This window comes from Pteropus vampyrus, unplaced genomic scaffold (genome assembly GCF_000151845.1).
Source record: "Pteropus vampyrus isolate Shadow unplaced genomic scaffold, Pvam_2.0 Scaffold453, whole genome shotgun sequence".
Classification (NCBI taxonomy): Eukaryota; Metazoa; Chordata; class Mammalia; order Chiroptera; family Pteropodidae; genus Pteropus; species Pteropus vampyrus.
This window is the reverse complement of record NW_011889234.1, coordinates 1,703,324-1,725,066: the sequence shown is the minus strand read 5'-3', so window position 1 is coordinate 1,725,066 and position 21,743 is coordinate 1,703,324. Positions and strand designations below refer to the sequence as shown.

General features: G+C 36.1%; 1 protein-coding gene across 7 annotated transcripts in view; it reads right to left on the bottom strand.

The window, feature by feature from the left end:
* WDPCP (WD repeat containing planar cell polarity effector) overlaps window positions 1-21,743 on the bottom strand; it is a 291,597-nt gene that overhangs the window by 22,999 nt on the left and 246,855 nt on the right. The window lies entirely within an intron of this gene.

Sequence of the window (21,743 nt, the reverse complement as noted above, 5' to 3'; positions counted from 1 at the left end):
GAAGGAAAAGAGTGAAAAACCCAAGAGAACAGGGTTCTGATGTCTACCTTTAACTATCTGTGTGTGATCTTGGACAAGTCATTTAATCTCACCTTCTATTTCCTCATTCAGTAAAAGTGCCAAATTAGATCATCTCTAAAATAGTTTCTCACTTTGAAGTTCATGAAGTAGACAGGAAAAGAAGGGAAGAGATAAAGTGGGTGAATAAAAATGTAAACAGGTAAAGACTAAAGAATGATTTTGATACTCCTGGTTGCTAAGTAGGTAAGACAGAATAATAATTGCTATCTTTATTTAGTTAGGCCCTTTACATATATTATCTATAATTCTCATAATTACCCTCTAAAGTAGGTATAGTAGGTATCATTATCCCATTTGCAGATGCAGATACAAAAACCAAGGGTCAAAGAGGTTAATTGGCTTGCTCTAAAACAATATCTATTAAGCCTTGCAAAATATTTGGCCCTGTGTAAAATATCCATTGAGACACTTGTTCTGTGCTAAAAGGTCCTTCCTTGATATTTGGTCCTATCTAAAATGTCCACTGAGACATTTGGTGCACACCAAATAGACTTTGACATTTGGTCATATTTGGTCCTATCCAAAACATCCATCGAGACATTTAGTCCATGATTCATTAAATAGTACAAACATTTAATTAACTTTATTAAAATTTTGTTATTTTTATTGTAATATATGATGAATTTTGGATTGCATATTTATTTTTTTGTTCTTCCTTGTCATGAAGTTTGGCAGTTTACTATTAAGTCAATGAGCAGCTGCTCTTAAGTATATCTTAACCTGATTATTGGTTTTATGTTTGTTATATCTGTTAATAATTTTGGTTATACAAATTTGATTTTGTCAGTATCATTGTGAAGTTGGTGGCCATATTTGAGTATGACCACCAAGAACCTGGATGATAACTTGTTCATTGCTTTGCTGTTCATCTTTTAAAATTTTAGTAAATCTCTACATTGAAGGATGATATACTACCATTAGCTTCTAACATATGCTATGCAGGCTGTTCACTGTGTTCGTCCTGTGATTCAGTACTGATCTATAAACAGTCCAAATTTCTAGTGGAAATTTTGGAGCTTCTGGTCTTCTTTGGCCTCTGCCATGCCTTCCACAGACATACACTCTCTCAACATAATCCATTAGGTTATCTAAATTTTATTCTATATTTTCCACAGTGTACTCAAAAGTTTTGTTTATATATTCCAAAGGCACAAATAGAAGTCCAAACAACATGGATGCACACTTATGGGAGCTATTTTGTTGTCATTATTCACGTGTTAGACCCAAAGAGGATATTTTTCACCACAGTAATTGTGAAAAGTGAAACAAGCATTTGTTTACTTGTGCATTTGGTAGAAGTAGTTGACTTGCATTCATATTTGTAATCTTGAAATCCATCATGCACAATGAAGTTAACGTCGAGATTTCTTTCCCATGCAAGTGCAAGTACTCTTATGGATACATCTTACAAATATATATGTACATATATATATCTGTAAGTGCCTTCTTACCTATTTGTTGTTACTGCATAAGTCAATGGTACAGGATAATCCCATACTACATCAAGCGCAGTAAATAACTGAGTGAACTGTATTGGTGCCATCTTGAAGGTGCCATCACTGAATAATGTGGTACTGTCACTTAAATATTGAACATTGTCATATGTTGTATGAATAAGAATTCTTTCATCATCGTGAGCCCTGGAATCATGCATAAAAAATGGTTCCCCACATCTGGTCACTTATACTCAGCTGGAATTGAAGTCCATTCAGTGAAGTTGGGTTTGGAGGTCAATGTCTATTTTTGAATTCTATTTATTTGCCTCTTTAATCAATTTCTTTCTGGTAACAAGCCTTTTTTTAAATCACGAAGATCACAGATAGTTCTTTCAAGTACCTACAATCGTATTGCATTTGTTTCTTCTTCTGCATGTCATTTTAACCTATTCAATGCTTTCCTTAGTTCCCTTTCAACATCGACATTGTGCTGATGTTTTCTTGCCCCATCTTGAAGGACTGTAAATTTATCCACATCCTGACTAATTATAAATTGGGACTGTAAATTCTCCTTTCTTCACAGCATCAGTACCTTTTACTCCTATCTCTGTTCAAGGAATGGAAATAGTAACAAAACCATTGTAAAGAAGCATTGGCTTTTCTTTTTGTGAGTGTACTATTTCTGCCATAATTTTCAAGTAAAGATGTTATATAGCAACCTTTCCTTTAAGATCAGGAGCAAGGCAAGGCTGTCCACTATCATCACTGTTATAACATTGGAGGTCCTAGCAAGTGCAATTAAGCAAGAGAAAGATATAAAAGGCATCCAAATAGGAAATGAAGAAGTCAAACTGTCAACTATTTGTGGATGACATGATTCTCTGTAGAGAAAACCCTAAACACTCCACAAGAACACTACTAGAAACAATAAGCAAATACAGTATAGTCTCTGGATACAAAATCAATGTTCAAAAATCCATAGCGTTCCTATACTCTAATAATGAAGTGTCAGAAAAAGAAGTGGAAAAAATAATTCCTTTTGCAATTGCAACAAAAAGAATAAAATACCTAGGAATAAATTTAACAAAACATGTGAAGGATTTATGTAATGAAAACTACAAGACCCTATTAAAAGAAATCGAAGAAGATACAAAAAATGAAAAGATATTCCGTATTCTTGGATTGGAAGAATCAATATAGTTACAAATGATCTTATTACCTAAAGCATTATACAATTTAATGCAATCCCCATCAAAATCCCATTGGCCTCTTTTAAAGAAATAGAACAAAAAAAATCATCAGATTTGTATGGAAGCACAAAAGACCCTGAATTGCCAAAGCCATCCTGAGAAAAAAGAATGAGGCTAGAGGCATCACTCTGCCTGGCTTCAAATTATACAATAAACCGACAGTAATCAAAACGGCATGGTATTGGCAGCAAAACGGACACACAGACTAGTGGAACAGAATCAAGAGTCCAGAAGTAAACCCATATTTATATAGGCAAATAATTTTTGACAAAAACAAAAACAAAAACAGTGGAGAAAGGAAAGCCTCTTCAATAAATGGTGCTGGGTAAACTGGAAAGCCATCTGCAAAAGAATGAAATTAAACTGTTGTCTGTCACCACACACCAAAAGTAACTCAAAATGGATTAAGGACCTAAATATAAAACTGGAATCAGTAAAATGCATAGAAGAAAACATAGGAAGTAAACTGAAGGACCTTGGACTTAAAGAGGATTTTATGAATTTGACCTCAAAAGCAAGGGAAGTAAAAGCTAAAATAAATTAATGGGACTACATCAAACTAAAAAGCTTCTGCTTGGCAAAAGAAATCGTCAACAAGGTAAAGAAATGGGAAAATATATTTGCAAGCAACGCCTCCGATAAGGGCTTAATATCTAACATATACGAAGAATTCATACAACTCAATAACAACAAAAAAATAAACGATCCTATCAAATAATGTGCAGAGGACCTGAACAGACACTTCTTCGTAGAGCACGACCACATGGCCAACAAATATTTGAAAAGATGCTCAACATCGCTATTAGGGGAATGCAAATCAAAACCACAATGAGATACCATCTCACACCTGTTAGAATAGCTATATCAACAGAACAAGTAATAACAAATGTTGGAGAAGATGCGGGGAAAAAGGCACTGGTGGGACTGCAAATTGGTACAGCCACTATGGAAAACAGTATGGAGGTTCCTCAAAAAACTAAGAATTGATCTACCATATGATCCAGCAATCCCTCTACTGGGTATTTACCCTGAATACTTGAAAACCCATATTTGAAAAGATATTTGCATACCGATGTTCATAGCAGCACTATTCACAGTGGCCAGGACATGGAAGCAACTGAAGTGTCCGATAGATGATTGGATAAAGAAGCTGCGGTACATACATACAATGGAATATTACTCAGCCTTAAGAAGAGATGAAATACTGCCAATTGCAACAACATGGATGGACCTCGAAATAATCATGCTAAGTGAAATAAGCCAAAGCTGAAAATCACATGATATCACTCATACGACGTGGGATATAAACCTAAAAGCAACAAATAAAGAAGACAGTGACTCATGGACATGGACAATGGACTAGTGGTTACCAGAGGGTAGGGGGTGGGGGAGGAGGGAAGATGTAGACAGGGTAAAGGGGGTCAAATATAGGGGGTTGGGGGAGGGCGAAGTGGGTAAAGGAGAATATATGGTAGCTGAAGGAAACTGGACTCTGGGTGGTAATTACATGATAGAATATATAGATGTCAAATTATAATGTACACCTGAAAATTATATAATTGTATTAACCCATGTTACTCCAATAAACTTTAAAAAAAAGAAAAAAAACCACATGCTAAGGGTAAGAAGCCAGTCACAGTGAGTAGACCACACATTGCATTATTTTATTTATACGAAATGTCCAGAAAAGGCAAACCTATAGAGACAGAAAGTACATTAACAGTTGCTGAGGGCTGGGGGTGATGGGGTGATGATTGCTAAAAGGTATGAATTTCTTATTTGGGTGATGAAATATTCTAAAATTGATTGTGGTAATACAACTCTGAATACACCAAAATGCACAATTTTTTTTTTTTAAAGATGTTATATTGCCAAGCAAAAGAAGGGTTTTTTTTCCTCCTATAGCCATCTGACCAATGGTTGCTGGTTTATTACTAGGGGAAACCTTACTGATGTCTTACGGATTCGACACCCAGTTGAGTAGGTCTAGATCAGGCAGGGGTAGGCACCAGCCAAGAGTGTGGTGGTCCATGCCAACTGGCAGGTAAGTGTGGAAATCACACCCACTAAAACTTTTCCAATAATATGTGACAGATGCTTCTGTAGGACATCAATTCAAGAAAAACATCTCCCATTCACCCTGGGCAATAGGATAGTTGTAAGGGGTTAAATAGATGCACAGCATTCCCTCATAGTGTCTCTTATGCTTAACTGCTATATGGTAGGAGAGCCACTCCTCCTGAACAAGACAGATGCTCTGTAAAGTGTTTACATCAACATATTCACTGCCTTTTTTACATAGCTGCTTTAACAAGATCTTCCTTTCAAACGCCACCCTTACCAAATGACCCAGCCACATCCAACCAAATGCTTAGTGAAATATGATTAATGTACCATGCACTGAGAGATTCCATCCTCAACTTGTCACCCTCTGTGCATTTCTCTAATTGTAGGACTCTTCTGCAATATTTGTTTGAACCCAGACCCATCTACCTAACCCATGTGCCATTACTAGCTAGGCTACCAAAGTAAGAAAGGTTATTATCGGCAATACGGTCACAACCCAATTATTGGACCGATAAAAAACGATAGTAATTTTTATGTATTAAACCTGTAGTAAGCTAAAAGCATTAATAAACATTGCTGGCTGTTTGACCCTAGGGACATTTTCTAAGTGTGTATGTTTTTGACAAGACCAAATATCAAAGGCCATTAGATGTGGACTAAAAGTCTCCATGGACATTTTGGACAGGACCAGATATCAAGGACCTTTTGGCTTGGACCAAAAGTCTCAATGTATGTTTTGAATAGGACCCAATGTCTGCTAATCTCTATTAAGTAGCAAAAGAAGGTTCATACCTGGTATGTCTGGCTCAATGCCAGCACTGTTCCATTTCTTCAAACTGCCTGAATCAAAAGAAGAGAAGTAAGCTAAGAGAACTTATTACTGTTATACATTTGTCTTCTGAAATAAATAGTACTACTTCTCTGGTGATCTTATGCATTATTCTTTAAATCTAGCTACTCTTGTTGGCTTTGTGCCTTCTAAGAAGATATTCTTTCCAGTCTAAAATCTCCAAAGGATTTTCAGGATAAAACACATTTCAAGATATGCAATCACATGGAAGAATGACATTCTTTTATAATATTATTTGTTAACCTGACAGTTCTACTTAACAGAAGCCATTAAAATATTTACAAAGTAGCAGCTGCTCTTGTAAAAAGTATGGCTTTTTGGAGGCATAAAAATAAACATGTTGATAAGTACAAGATAAGCCATTTGTTGGCTTCTTTGTGTACATTGCACAATATATAGAAAATTCTTATATTTACAGAGCAGTTACAATATAAAAACCTTTTAAGTTAAAAGGATACAGACTCCGTAAGAACTGTTTACAAGAATTCTTCATACTGATCTTTTAAACAATTTAGGAAGACCCCAAACATAATCCTTTAAGAAGTGTTGGATTTTTTTTTTTAAATAAGCTTTGTTCTTGAAAATAATTTTACGTTACACACACAGTAGTTCTCTCCTTGTTGAACCCAACCGAGTTCTCTGTTGAACGAAAATACCAACCAGTGTTCTTATGATACTAATTACAAGTCATAGGAAATTGACCAAGAGAACTAAACTATTTAAAAGTAACTGAATATTTGCATTTTTGTGCCTTAATCTACTAATTTGACATTTTATCTATAAACTGAATGGTTGATTGTCTTTTTAAAAACAAACACTTTTAAACAAAATTATTAAAATCTGTAATGTTGGTAATTTTTATTAGTTTTCTTAAAAGAGCAATGATATGCAATTTTTACAATACTAGCTTATGCAGCGAGGGAAATGTAATAGAGTTGACCCTGTACAACTCAAGTTTGAACTTCATGGGTCCACTTATATGTGGATTTTTTTTTTCAATAAATACAGTTGGCTCTCCATATCCATGGGTTTTGAATCTGCAGATTCAGCAAAACACGGATCAAAACCAGTATTTTCAGTCTATGGGTGAGAACCAGAAGCGGAGGACTAACTGTATGCATTGTTCTAGGCCATTTTATATAAGGCACTTGAGTATCTGTGGATTTTTGTATCCACATGGGTCATGGAACCAATCCCCCACAGATACCAAGAGCTTACTGTAGTTAAGTTTTTGAGGAGTCAAAAGTTATATGTAGATTTTGCATGGGGGATAGGCACCCCTAACCCTTACATTGTTCAAGGGGTCAACTGTGTGTGTGTGTGTGCGCGCGTGCGTGCATAAAATTATTATCTTGACCAGGTGTTTTTGGAGTTAGATTTCTAGAAGTGGGATTTTTGGGTCAAAGGGTAACAATATTTTATTAGATATTGCCAGATTCTCTTATATAAGCTTTATATTATTTTGTACTCCCTCTGGCAGTATATGAGAATGTAGGTGTCATTACAGCCTTGCCAAGAGAATATGTTGTCAGACTTTTGGAATCTAACAGGTAGGAAATATCTCAGGGTAGTTTTAATTTGCTGTGAACTCTCTGTTTATATCTTTAGTCCATTTTCCTTTAGGACTATGGTTCTTTATGTTCTCTATTTTTAGAAGCTCTTTATGGCTTAGAGATACTAAATTTTTGTTCATGCAAGTTGCAGATATTTTCCCATTAGTCATGTCCTAAAAATTAGCTTCCCGTTTTTTTGCCTATAAAATATTTTAATTTTAGGTTTTAATTTTTCATTTTTCCCCTTTTTACTTCTGGATTTTGAAACATAGTGTGTTGATTTTCTGTTTTTGCCATACCAATTACCACAAATTTAGCAGCTTATATTATATATTATCTCACTGTTCTGTGGGTCAGAAGTCCTGGTACAATGCAGCTTGTTTGAGCCCCTCAACCGGGGCCTTAACAAGGTTGAAATCGTGTTGTCGTCTTGTTGTCAGGCTGTTGTCTGGAGGTTCTATGAGGCATATTCTTCTCCCAAGCTTATTCATGTTGCTGACTGAATTCACTTCCTTGAGGTTGTAGCACTGAGGCTGCCCTTTCCTTATTATCTAGGGCTATTCTTTGCTCCTAGAGGTGGTTTGTATTGCTTCTCAGGTACTATTTTTATTCAGTCTTTCCTTCTACTTATTTAAGGGGGAGGATTTACTTCGTTGTTGATTCCTAGTTTTTAAAGTTGTATCTGATTATTTTGAATTTCATTTTTTATAAGTATTAAGTATTATAAAATTTTCTCTGATAACTCAAATATTTTGACATATAAGATTTTCATTTTAATTTATTTTTAATTCTTTAATTCACTACATATTTGAACCCTTTTACCCCATCTACCTCCCTCCTCTACCCTCCCCCACATGCTCTGGTAACCACTAGTTTATTGTCCAGGTCATGAGTCTCTGTTTGTCCTGTTCATTTGTTCCTTTTAGGTTTATATGCCACATATAAGTGATATCATGTGGTTTTCAACTTTTTCTGTCTGGCTTATTTCGCATATGATTATGTCGAGGTCTGTCCATGTCACAAATGGCAGTATTCATCACTTCTTATGGCTGAGTAATATTCCATTGTATATATGTACCACAGCTTCTTTTTTTAAATTTATTTTTCTACGTTAACATTGGTTAACGAAATACAATAAGTTTCAGCTGTAGACTTGAACAGTAAAGCATATATATATATTTTTACACTGTGTGTTCACCTCCCATAGTTAGAGTTCTTTCTGTCACCACATATTTGACCCTTTTTATCCTGTCTACCTCTCCCCTCCCCTCTGGTAAACACTAGTCTATTGTCCATGAGTCTCTGTTTGTTTGTCCTGTTCATTTGTTGCATTTAGGTTTATATCCCACATATAAGTTATATCATGTAATTTTCAACTTTTTCTTTCTGGCTTATTTCGCTTAGCATGATTATCTCGAGGTCCATCCATGTTGCTGCAAATGGCCGTATTTCACCTCTTCTTAAGGCTGAGTAATATTCCATTGTATGTGTGTACCGCAGCTTCTTTAGCCAGTCATCTATCGTAGGATGCTTCAGTTGCTTCCATGTCCTGGCCACTGTGAATAGTGCTGCTATGAACATCGGTGTGCAAATATCTTTTCAAATACGGGTTTTCAAGTATTCAGGGTAAATACCCAGTAGAGGGATTGCTGGATCATATGGTAGATCAATTCTTAGTTATTTGAGGAACCTCCATACTGTTTTCCGTAGTGGCTATACCAATTTGCAGTCCTACCAGCAGTGTCCTTTTTCCCTCATCTTCTCCAATATTAGTTATTACTTGTCTTGTTGATTATAGCTATTCTAACAGGTGTGAGATGGTATCTCATTGTGGTTTTGATTTGCATTCCCCTAATAGCGATGTTGAGCATCTTTTCAAATATTTGTTGGCCATGTGGACATGCTCTAGGGAGAAGTGTCTGTTCAGGTCCTCTGCCCAATTTTTGATTGGATCGTTTGTTTTTTGTTATTATTGAGTCATATGAGTTCTTTGCATATTTTGGATATTAGGCCCTTATTAGAGGTGTTGCTTGCAAATATATTTTCCCATTTGGATGGTTGTCTCTTTACCGTGTTGATGATTTCTTTTGCCAAGCAGAAGCTTTTTAGTTTGATAAAGTCCCATTAATTTATTTTAGCTTTTACTTCCCTTGCTTTTGAGATCTAATTCATAAAATCCTCTTTAAGTCCAAGGTCCTTTCAGTTTACTTCCTATGTTTTCTTCTATGCATTTTATTGTTTCAGGTCTTATATTTAGACCTTAATTCATTTTGAGTTACTTTTGGTGTGTGGTGATAGACAACAGTCTAGTTTTATTCTTTTGCAGATGGCTTTCCAGTTTACCCAGCACCATTTACTGGAGAGGCTTTCCTTTCTCCACAGTATGTTTTTTGGCTTTTTGTCAAAATCATTTGCTCATATAAACATGAGTTTATTTCTGGACTCTCAATTCTGTTCCACTGGTCCGTGTGTCTCTTTTTCTGTCAGTAGCATACTGTTTTGATTATTGTCACTTTGCAGTATAATTTGAAGGCAGGCAAAGTGATGCCTCCAGTCTTGTTGTTTTTTCTCAGGGTGGCTTTAGCAATTCGGGGTCTTTTGTGCTTCCATACAAATCTGATGATTTTTTGTTCTATTTCTTTAAAAAAGGCCAATGGGATTTTGATGGGGATTGCATTAAATGTGTATAATGCTTTAGGTAATAAGGTCATTTGTAACTATGTTGAGTCTTCTATTCAAAGAATGTGGACTATCTTTCCATTTCTTTGTATTTTCTTTGATTTCTTTTAATTGAGTCTTATAGTTTTCAACATATAGATCCTTCACATGTTTCTTTAGATTTATTCGAAAGTATTTTATTTTTTTTTGTTGCAATTGCAAAAGGAATTATTTTTTCACTTCTTTTTCTGACACTTCATTATTAGAGTATAGGAACGGTATGGATTTTTGAATATTGATTTTGTATCCAGAAACTTTACTGTATTTGTTTATTGTTTCTAGTAGTGTTCTTGTGGAGTGTTTAGGGTTTTCTATATAGTAAACCATGTCACCTGCAAATAGTCACAGTTTGACTTCTTTGTTTCCTATTTGGATGCCTTTTATATCTTTCTTTTGTCTGACTGCCCTTGCTAGGACCTCCAATGTGATATTTAATGACAGTGGCAATAGTGGACAGCCTTATCGTTCCTGATCTTAGAGGGAAGGTTTTTAGTTTTTCACCATTAAGTATAATGTTGGCTGAGGGTTTGTCATATATGGCCTTTGTTATGTAAAGGTACTTTCCTTCTGTACCGCTTTTGTTAAGTGTTTTGATCATAAATGGATGCTGTATCTTGCCAAAGGCTTTTTCTGCATCTATTGACATGATGATATGATTCTTATTTTTTAATTTGTTTATGTGGTGTATCACATTAATCGATTTGTGTATGTTGAACCATCCCCTTGTCCCTGGGATGAAGCTCACTCGATCATGGTATATAATCTTTTTTAATATGTTGTTGTATTCGGTTAGCAGTATCTTATTTAGAATTTTTGCATCTGTGTTCATGAGACATATCAGTCTGTAGTTTTCTTTTTTTTCTGTTATCCTTACCAGGTTTTAGTATCAGAGTAATACTGCCCTCATAAAACGAGTTGGGAAGTATTGCCTCCTCTTCAGTTTTTTGGAAGAGTGTGAGGAGAACAGATAGATATTAGATCTTCTTTGAATGTTCGGTAGAATTCACTGGTGAAGCCATCTGGTCCTGGACTTTTACTTTTTGGTAGGTTTTTGATGCTTGTTTCAATTTCCATACTGCTGATCAGTCTATTTAGATTTTCTCGTTCTTCTTGGTTTAGTCTAGGAAGGTTGTATTTTTCTAACTACTGGTCCATTTCTTCTAGGTTATTTGGTGTTATGTATGTTTTCATAATGTTCTTGTAAGATCCTATGTATTTCTGCAATATCAATCATAATCTCCCCTCTTACATCCCTGATTTTGTTTGTGTCCTTTCTCTTTTTTCTTTAGTGAGTCTAGCCAGGGGTTTTTTAATTTGTTAATCTTCTCAAAGAACCAACTCTTTGTTGCATTTATTTCTTTTGTTTTGTTTTTGTTATTGTTTTCAATTTCATTTATTTCTTCTCTAATTTTGATTATTTCTTTCCTTCTGCTGACTTTAGGCCTCATTTGTTCTTCCTATTCCAGTTTTTTAAGATGAAGTGTTAGCTTGTTCATTTGGGCTCATTCTTGTTTTTGGAGATAGGCCTGTAATGATACAAACTTTTCTCTTATGACCGCTTTTGCTGTGTCCCAAAAGTTTTGATATGTTGTACTATCATTATCATTTGTTTCTATGTATTTCTTGATCTCTCTTTTTATTTCTTCTCTGACCCAGTTATTCTTCAGTAGTACGTTGTTTAGTCTCTATGTATTTATGGTTCTTTCTTCTTTCTCTTTATATTTGATCTCTAGTTTCAAAGCATTATGATCAGAGAATTTGGTTGGTATGATTTCAACCCTCTTATATTTGTTGAGGCTATCCCTGTGTCCCAGTATGTGGTCGATTCTTGAGAATGTTCCATGTGCACTAGAGAAGAATGTATAAGCAGCTATTTTGGGATGGAAGGCTCTGTAATGTCAGTTATGTCCAGTGGGTCTAATGTGTCATTTCAGGGTGTTATTTCCTTATTGATTTTGTTTGGATGATCTGTCCATATTCGACAGTGGGATATTTAGGTCCCCTACTATGATAGTGTTTTGGTCTATTTCTCCCTTTAGTTCTGTTAGTAATTGTTTTACATATTTCAGGGCTCCCTGTTTTGGAGCATAGATATTAATAAGTGTTATGTCTTCTTGGTGCATGATTCCCTTTATCATTATGAAGTGTCTCTCCATATCTTTCTTTACATTTTTTATGTTGAAGTCTGTTTCATCCAATATTAGTACCACTACTGCTTCTCTTCTCTGAATGTCATTTGCTCAAAATCTCCTGTTCCACCCTTTCACTTTGAGTCTGTATTTGTCTTTGGAAGTGAGATGCATCTCCTGGAGGCAGCATGTGGTTGGGTTTTGTGTTTTGATCCAATCTGCAACTCTGTGCCTTTTTATTGGTGAGTTTAGTCCATTTACATTTAAGGTAATTATTGAAATATGGCCATTTTATCTTTTGCTTTCTGGTAGCTCGGTGTTTCCATTGCTTCCTTGTCTCTGTGTGTCTGTCTGTTTTTTTTTTTTTTTTGGTTTGGTTTTGTGGGTTTTCTCTCTGATCCTTCTTGTTTTATATTATATACTTCAATTCTGAATCTTTGGCATGTGGTTTCTGTTACAAATATGTAGAGGATAGTTACACACACACACACGCACGCATGCACACACGCACATATATAGTAGTCCCCTTTCTTCTGCGTGTGCCTCATCTCCATTCCCCTTTGCGAAGTTAGATCTTTGAGTCCTCCCCTTTTCAGTCATTGTTGTTTCAATTTGACCCTATGTATGCTGAACGTTTATTACTATCTTGGTATAGCATAGCTTTTCTTACTGGTTAAGCTTATTATGCCCTGTGCTTAGTAAGAGTTGTACTCCTCTGCTTCTATGTGCCAGCTAGTCGCTTTATTCCTCATTATGTATTTTTTTTTTTTGTCATTTTATTTTAGGTGAGCTGATACCTTTAATGCATGCCTTGCAGTGGAGAATTCTCTCAATTTTGTATGTCTGGAAAGGTCTTTATTTCTCCTTCAGATCTAAAGAAGAACTTTGCTGGATACATTATTCTTGGTTGGTAGTTCTTTTCATTTAATAGTTTGAAGATTTGATTCCACTCCTTTCTGGCTTGAGAGGTTTGTGCTGAGAAGTCCGACCATAATTTAATGGGTTTTCCTTTATTGGTTACCATCTTCTTTTCCCTGGCTGCCCTGAGAATTCTTTCTCTTTCGTTGAGTTTGGATAATTTTAATACAATGTGTCTCGAAGGCCTTTTTGGGTTGAGATAATGGAGTGTTCTGTTGATTTCTTGAATTCCAATCTCCAGCCCATTCCTGTTGTAGTACTTATGTGCAGATCACATGCTCAGATGTGCTGGTGTGCAGTTTGGGTATTTTTGTTGAGTTTTAGGTGTACAGCTCATTTTTGTTTCAAGGGGATGTCTTTCTGCCATGTTTCTGACATCACCCAGGTCTCTTCATTATTTTTATTTTCAAGAAATTCTGTAATTTAACTTGATGTAAGAATTCTTCAATACTATGTTTAAAGTTTCCAAGTTACAGGCCTTTTAGTGTTTATTATTAATTTCTTATTTCATTGCTCTCAGAAGGGTCAGAGTACTCTTTTCTGTATTTCTGTTCTTTCAGATTTACAGGTTTATTGATATTTTCTTTGTATCCTAAGATAGGACTTGTTTTCTTGAATGTTTTCATGAGCAGTGCACAAAGGTTCCCTTTCTCCACATCCTTGCCTTGTTTTTTCTTATCTTTTTGATAATAGCCATTTTCCCAGGTGTGGGATAATATCTCATTGTGTTGTTTTGATTTGCATTTTCCTGATGATTAGTGATGTTGAGCACATTTTTGTGTACCGTTTGGTCATCTGTATGGCTTCTTTGGGAATTTCTATTTAGATCTTCTGTCCATTTTTTAATTGGATTTTTTTTCCTGTTGAGTATTATGAGTTTCCTGTTTATTTTGTGTATTAACCTTTCATCAGATATATGATTTGCAGATATTTCTTCCAATCTGTAGGTTGCCTTTCCATTTTGTTGGTGGTTTCATTTTTGATATTCATGTGTTTCCTCCTTTAAATTCTCTAGTTATCATAAGGCATTGAGTATTTTGTTGTATAATCTTTCTAGTTTAACCTTCATTTCTGAAATTTGTCTCTTTTGTTTCTAGTTAGTTTCTTAACTCTTTCATCTCTAAAAAATCTTGCTTCTCTAATCACCTTTCTTAGTATCTCTAATACTGGTTTCTGTTCTTTCATAATTTCTATCATTATATTAATTTATTTAAGTTTATTTTAGACTAGTGGGGTTATTCTGTAGTGTTTTCATTATTTGTAGAGAAATTATTCTATTCCTTGTTCTGTTTTTTCAAAAGTAACTTTGTATGAGATTTGATTGCCATATTTTACTGTTATTCATTTTTATGAGAAATTGGTTTTTCTATACATTTAAGAAGGCAAAATTGGCCAAGATAACTTTTTTATCTTTGTAGGTCTAGGGTAGCAGCCCCCAACATTTTTGGCACCAGGGAATGGTGCTCCTATGAGAATCTAATACCCGATGACCTGAGGTGGAGCTGAGGCGGTGATGCTAACACCGGAGAGCCTCTGCAAATACAGATGAAGCTTTGCTTGCTCACCCCTTGCTATGCAGCCTGGTTCCTAACAGGCCATGGACCAGTACTGGTTTGCATCCAGGAGCGGCGGACCCCAGGTCTAGAGCACATGTATCTGTTGTGTTCATCAAGTAGTTAAAAATGTGGTTTCCTATTAGTTTATTCAGGCCGCTGTATCAAAATACCGCAGACTAGGTAGCTGAAAACAATAGAAATTAATGTCTTATGGTTGTGGAGGCTGAAAGTCCAAGAACAGGGTATCAGCATGGTAGTGTCCTGGTGAAGGCCCTCTTCCAGGTTGTAGATTGCTGACTTTTCACTGTCCTCATACAGTAGAAAGGAGCGAGGAATCTCTCTGGAGCCTGTTATATAAGGGCACTAATCCCACTCAGGAGGGCTCTACCCTCATGATCTAATCACCTTCCAAAGGCTCCCATCTCCTAGTACCATCACTTTAGGTATTAGGATTTCAATGTATGAATTTTAGGAGGACACACACATTCAGACCATGGCACCTGTATTCTGTCCTTTAATTTCAACCTTTTTTTTTTCTGTGGCCCTATTGTGCCTATTATGCCGAATTTGGGCTCTACTAACACTGTTTCCCCTCAGTTTGGGGATTTTATCTAGAAACAGTATTTTGATTTGTTAGTTTTAAGCATCTGCAGGACCCAGAATCTAGACCTTACAGAACCTCCATACCCTCCCAGAGACCCACTGTATCTACAAATTATAGCCTACACTGTCCCCTCCAGTTTCTGCTACTGTTTTGAGAATGGCCCTGAAGAATTTTCCAATAAGTAATTGAGTTCTCCATTTCTCCGATAAAAATCCTCTAACTGTTCCTCTGGTTCTCCCATGAAGTTTTTATTAACATGTGTGTGTGAGACTCCACTTTCATAGTCTGTATTCATACTGAAAACCAAGATCAAGTGAGCTTTTGCTCTTCTGCTCCATGGGAGGTTTCAGTCCTCTCAGAGCTTGACTTAGGACACCTGCATTACCGTTTCACAGGTGTAAATACCAGTTAAACTCCCTGACAGTGTCCCTGGAGTGGGCTGTGCCTGGCTAGTGTGACTGGGTGCTTGGAGCCAGAAGCAAGAGGCTCTTGGGGTTCAACCTTCTCTTCCCTTCATTGGGTCAGTGAAAAAACAGTGAGAGTGAAGAAGACCTAAAGCCTTTCCTGTGCCTATGAGTTCTACAGGATCTGCTCCCCGCCTACCTCCCCAACCTCTTTCCCTACTGTTCGTGATTCTTCACTTCTCTCTAACCACACTGGCCTTTCTGCCCTTCTTACATCAAGACTTTTGCTTTTTTTCTTCTGCTTATTATCTCTTCTCTCAGACCTTTTTTGCAGAGCTAGCTGTATCAATTTTGACAGACCCTGCCCAAATGTCTACCTCCTTAATTAAAAAAAAAATCTTGCCACTTCTTTTTTCCTATCAATTTCTTTCATAAAACTTATCAATATTGAAAACTACATTATATACTTATTTTGGATATTACCCTAAATTCTTTAAGTTCATTTTCTCCAAACAAATCCTCAACATGTTAACTATCATTATCTATCATTCTGTCCTCTCATTTTTTTCGACATTTTAATAATTTTTGCTTATGACTTCCAAATTTTGTTCTCTAGAATTGGTCTTTTCTCTTGAGCTTGCTAAATTATACATTTATTTAGTAAATTGCATTTATCAAGTTCAGGCATTATTGTGAATGCTTTGGTAAGAGAGAAAGGGGACCAAATAACGTGATTAAAATAATCTACTTATCCTTAAGGAATGTTATATAATTGTAGAATGTTATATAACTGTAGAACTATACATGTTTCTAGTAGAATGTTATATAACATTCTAGTAGAATGTTATATAATATTCTACTAGAATGTTATATAATTGTAGAAATATACATGTTTCTTAAGCAAGTGATATTAGAGAAGTAAAGGTCATTTCCAAATGTGATAGTCCAGGATGTTTTCATAAATGAGGTAGCATTTCATATAGGCCTTGGAAAATTTTTTGGTTCAGGGTAATGAAAGAGTAGAATCGGATATCTCAAAAGGAAGTGAGCAAATGCATCTAGGCCTCAAGATTTTATTAGTGAATGGTTAGCCCTTTGGTATGGATGGGGCACGGATTCATAAAAAGGAATTGTGAAGATAGAGCCTGAGAGATAATTAAGAGCTATATTTTGAAAGGTGCTTTAAACTGTGGTCAGGGACATAGATTATTTAATGATGAAATATTGAAAAAAAAAAAGAGTAGTAGTATTTCACAGGTGACTCACAAGGCTGCTGCAAGCCATCCTTTCAAAGCAGGGATGTGGTAGGGTGTGTGTGTGTGTGCGTGCGTACACACACACACACACACACACACACACACACGCAGGCACCCTGGGAGCCTCTCACTTATCATACATCTCTCAAATATCTTCACTGTTCCAGAATAGAGTCAAACTCAGCAAAGTCATTTTTCCTTGCCGATTCTGCTAAGTCTGTTCTCTTGGCTGTGGTTTTGCTGGATAGTAGGTAGTTACAGTGGGGATCTTGTTCATTCATTCACGCATGTCACTAATTAAATGCCTTAAGGGAGTCATAATTACTCTCATCGTTTGCCAGTGCTTCACTGAATTTCTTTAATTTGACATTCAGAGAAATAGGTAGGTATTACATTCTGTCAACACTCACCATGGGCCTTTACAGTCTCATGAAGTTTTTGGTGCATCTTGTAACTGTTGGTGATTTGTCTATAGCTACTTATATTTCAAGGTTCATAAGAATATGTTGTCACTAGATTTTGTTGTAGATGCTGCCTATGTAAATCTGTCCTACTTGCTCTTTCTGTTCTTGTGAGAGGTTTCAAGGAAATTCAAATCCTACACTGATGCCATCTTTTCTGAATTCTCTGTCAGCACTGATTTTCATAAAAACAGGAAATGACCCAACATTCTTTCCAGCAATAGGATATTGGTTAAACAAATTCTAGTATGTCCATATAATTGAATAATAGCTGGTAAAAAAGGGGGTCAATCTACATATACTCACATAGAGCTTTTCAAAATACCTTGTTAAATTACTTTTAAAAAGCAATTTGGAAAACAGGAAGTAACGAATGACCATATTTTGTTAAAAATATGTAAAAGGGGAAAAGAAAATAGGAGATTCTTTTCCTGGTTGGTGGGATTAGACAACTTTTTTTTCCAAGTTAAACATTTCATCAGTGTTTAAATTTTGTAATATATATGTGTATTATTAACTTTTGTCATCAGAAAGAAGTATATGTTTTAAAAACAATGGTTATACTATAAAATTATAACAAAATTAACACACATAAAATTGTAAATGTAATACATACATACACACACACTCATAAACTGTTAGTATTACTTGCCTCTCAAGAAGACACTGGGTAACTACAGAGCAGCCTTGAGATTAAAACTTTTCACTAGATACTATAACTTTTGAATTCTGAACCATGTGTGTATTCATTATTCAAAAAATAGATGTCTGTTGGGTCCTCTGCTCATTTTTAATTGGATCGTTTTTTTTGTTTGTTTGTTTAGTTGTATGAGTTCATTATATATTTCGGATATTAGCCCCTTATTGGGGGCCTTGTTTGCAAATATCTTCTCCCATTCAGTTGTTTGCCTCTTTGTTTTGTTGATGGTTTCTTTTACTGTGCAGAAGCTTTGTAGAGTTATTGAATCATATACTTGAAACCTATATAATTAACCGATGTCACCTGGATAAATTTATAAAAAATTTTTTTTAATTCCAAAAAAACTCACATGCACACACATTTAAAACATTTAAAATAGGTAATTTAGTAAATGACCAAACTTAAATTGCTTTTTTTTCTAAAAATTTATTAGCATAGGAAATTCTTAAACAGAATAAATGAAACCTCAAGGACATATGAAGAGGAACTGAATTGTCTGGCTTCAGAGTGAGGGCTGGAGGGGCAGCTTCTTCCCAGACAGAAGTGCTGGTAGAGGGCACTGTTCTTTTGTTGAGCCTTCCCCCTTCCCAGTGTGCAGACTCCCACAGGCATCATATCTGAGTCTCCATAAACTTGGCTAACACTGTTCATCCCATCCTGGTGATTCCCTGAGAGCCCAGCCCACTGAAGCCACTTCCATTGGCTTTTCCATACAGATGGTCTGTCTTGGCTCATGCTGCGGACTTTCCTAAAACTTCTCAAAGGTTGATAAATCCCAAACAAGTGGCATCTGACCTTGGCATGCCCCGTACTTCTTGCTAGTCATCACCAAGTCTGGTACTAGTGGCAGCTGGCCTCAGTTTGTAGCTTAGTCTTTCCAAGCCTAGCACGGATGGAAAACATCTGCATATTGCTTTGTGGCTCATGCCAGGTGGCCCTGGGCAAGGCACAGGCTGTGGCTGAACTTGGCCTGTGGCCAGGCTCCTCCCAAGGCCAGCACATCCAGTGGCCAGTTCAGACCAAGGCAGAGCACCACCTGGCCACCTCCACAAATGACACACCAAAGGGCAGACCGTGCTGGCACCAGAGCCTTGGTAAAGTGAATCCTGCTCTGTAGGGTCAGCCCTTGCACAAAAGCTCCCCCAGCTCCTCCACTGTAAGCCAGTCCTCACACTCTATAACCCTGAGGGTCATTCTCCACCACCCCCACAATTGGCATGCAAACAACAACCAAGGCTCAACTACAACAGAAGAGCACACAAAACCCACACAAGGGACACACACCTAGAGCACCTGGCTCAAGTGACCAGGGAAACTGTGCCGCTGGGCCCTACAGCATGTCTACTACATAAGGCCACTCTACTAAGACCAGGAGATACAGCAGCTGTATCTCATACATAGAAACAGATATAGGGAGTGTGCCAAAATGGGGAGACAAACATGTCCCAAATGAAAGAACAGAATAAAGCTCCAGAAAAAATAAACAAAATGGAGACAGGAAATCTACCAAATTCAGAGTTCAAAACACTGGTTATAAGGATGCTCAGTGATTTCACTGAGAACTTCAGAAGAGAGAAAGGAAACATAAAAATGGAGACAGAAAACTTAAAAAAGAACCAGACAGAAATGGAGAATGCAATAACTGAAATTAACCCATTTCTCATTTGCCCTGAGAATACTTGCTGGTGGCGCTTTACGGCTGCAGTGTTTACCCTGAGATAACTCATAGATTACAGTCTTAAACTTACCCCCAAAGTTTGCCATGAAATATCTCACTTTTATTATTTTCATATCACTCTAGTATCTCAATAGTCTTTGGAAACAAATGACATTCTATCTATGGCATTGTTTTTAGTAGCTGTATTTCCATTTACATAATATAATAATTCTCGATTGCTGATGATGTCAAATTCTGGAAAACACAACATTCCTATGTTTGATGTTAATATCGTTCTTGAACAGTTAGCCCAAGATTCATTTGATAAATCCGATTTATGTATACATTTCTGTTACATCAGGATTACAGACAAGTCCTGTTTGGAAATAACTCCAAGAACAGTTTTATATTTTATTTTCACATTGAAAAGCAGTCAGATTTGCTTCAGCCTCAAAGGGTGTGTTTATGTAAAATTAACACTGGCAGCTAGCTACCCTTGTTTTTTCTAAATGGAAAATGGATTAAGAATACATTAAAGGTAATCAGTAGTAGATTATATGAAGCAGAGGATCGAATCAGCGATTTAGAAGTAAGGTAGCAGATAACACCCAATCAGAACAGCAAGAAGAAAAAATCCAAAACTATGAGGATAGTTTAAGGGGCCTCTGGGACAATATCAATCATACCAACATTTGCATCCTAGGGGAACCAGAAAAGAGAGAGGGTAAGGAACTGAAAACCTATTTCAAGAAATAATGATGGAAAACTCCCCTAACCTGGTGAAGGAAATAGAAATACAAGCCCAGGAAGTGCAGAGAGTCCCAAACAAAAGGAACCCAGAGAGGCCACATACCAAGACACATAATTAAAATGCCAATCCATAAAACAAGAACTAAAATAATCTGTTAGAACAAAGGTCACCAAACTATGGCTAGGCCAAATCCAGTCTGCTGCCTGTTTTTCTGCAGCTGTAAGTTAAGAATGATTTTACATTTTTAACAGTTGTGAAAAAGGCAAAAGAATATTTTGTGACATGTGAACATCATATGAAATTCATATTTCAGTGTTCATAAATAAAGTTTTATTGGAACTCAACTTTTATCATTTACAATTGTCTGTGGCTGCTTTTGCACAAGGGCAGAGTTGAGTAGTTGTACCAGAAACAGTATAGACCACAAAGTCTAAAGTATTTACTATCTGGCCCTTTACAGAAAATAATTTGCCCACCTCTGCTTTAGAATACTTTATTAACCAAGAAAACTTGGGCCATCAGAATCATAGGCTTCAAATCATCTCTCCAGTTTCATTTTGGTTCTGACAGAATAATTAACACAACTTGTTTGATCCTCAATTAGTAGTTTTTCATTCATGACTTAGACTTTTGAGATCAACAAATAAAGTATTTGAAATAGTTTTCTTTTTCCTAAACTAAAACCTTACCTTACAGCTGTCATCCTAGAGAATAAAAGGGAAGACTAACATATCATTTTGTGCTGGGCCACATAATTAAAGGACAAGTGCACACATTGATAGGTTTAGATGAAAAGTGACTGAAATTTGAACTGTTAGCTTTCCCTTGTTACTTCAAAACTAGTTTAAGCTTTAAACATCAACTTACAGGTGTTTATCTTTTCTTACTTGTCACATAAATAGACTTCCTGAGACATAGTTTTGTGGTTTGATCCACCTCAAAAAGAAAACCTCAAGAATTCTACAATTTAATCTACAGATAAAGACTAGACTACCTAATGTCCCTTAAGGTTGCCTCCATCCATTGACATATCCTTCATATGCATTCAGATATGAAAAAATAAAAGTGCCACTACTGAATACTAAGTTACTGAGCAACTACTCAGAAAGGTCTTTACCTCCAAGTTTGAGCACTGACCAGAATTCAATTTAGTAATTCATGGTAAAAGAATTAAAACCTTTAATACTTATCTAAAAGCTAGACATTTGAATTATCTTATTGAAATTAGACCACAAAAGTTATTTTGTTGCAAGTAAGGTTTTGATCTGGGAAGAAAGAGGGGATGAGGGATTTTCATTGACTATATTGTACTTTTCTGTACAATTTGAATTTTTTTGATGAGCTCACATTAC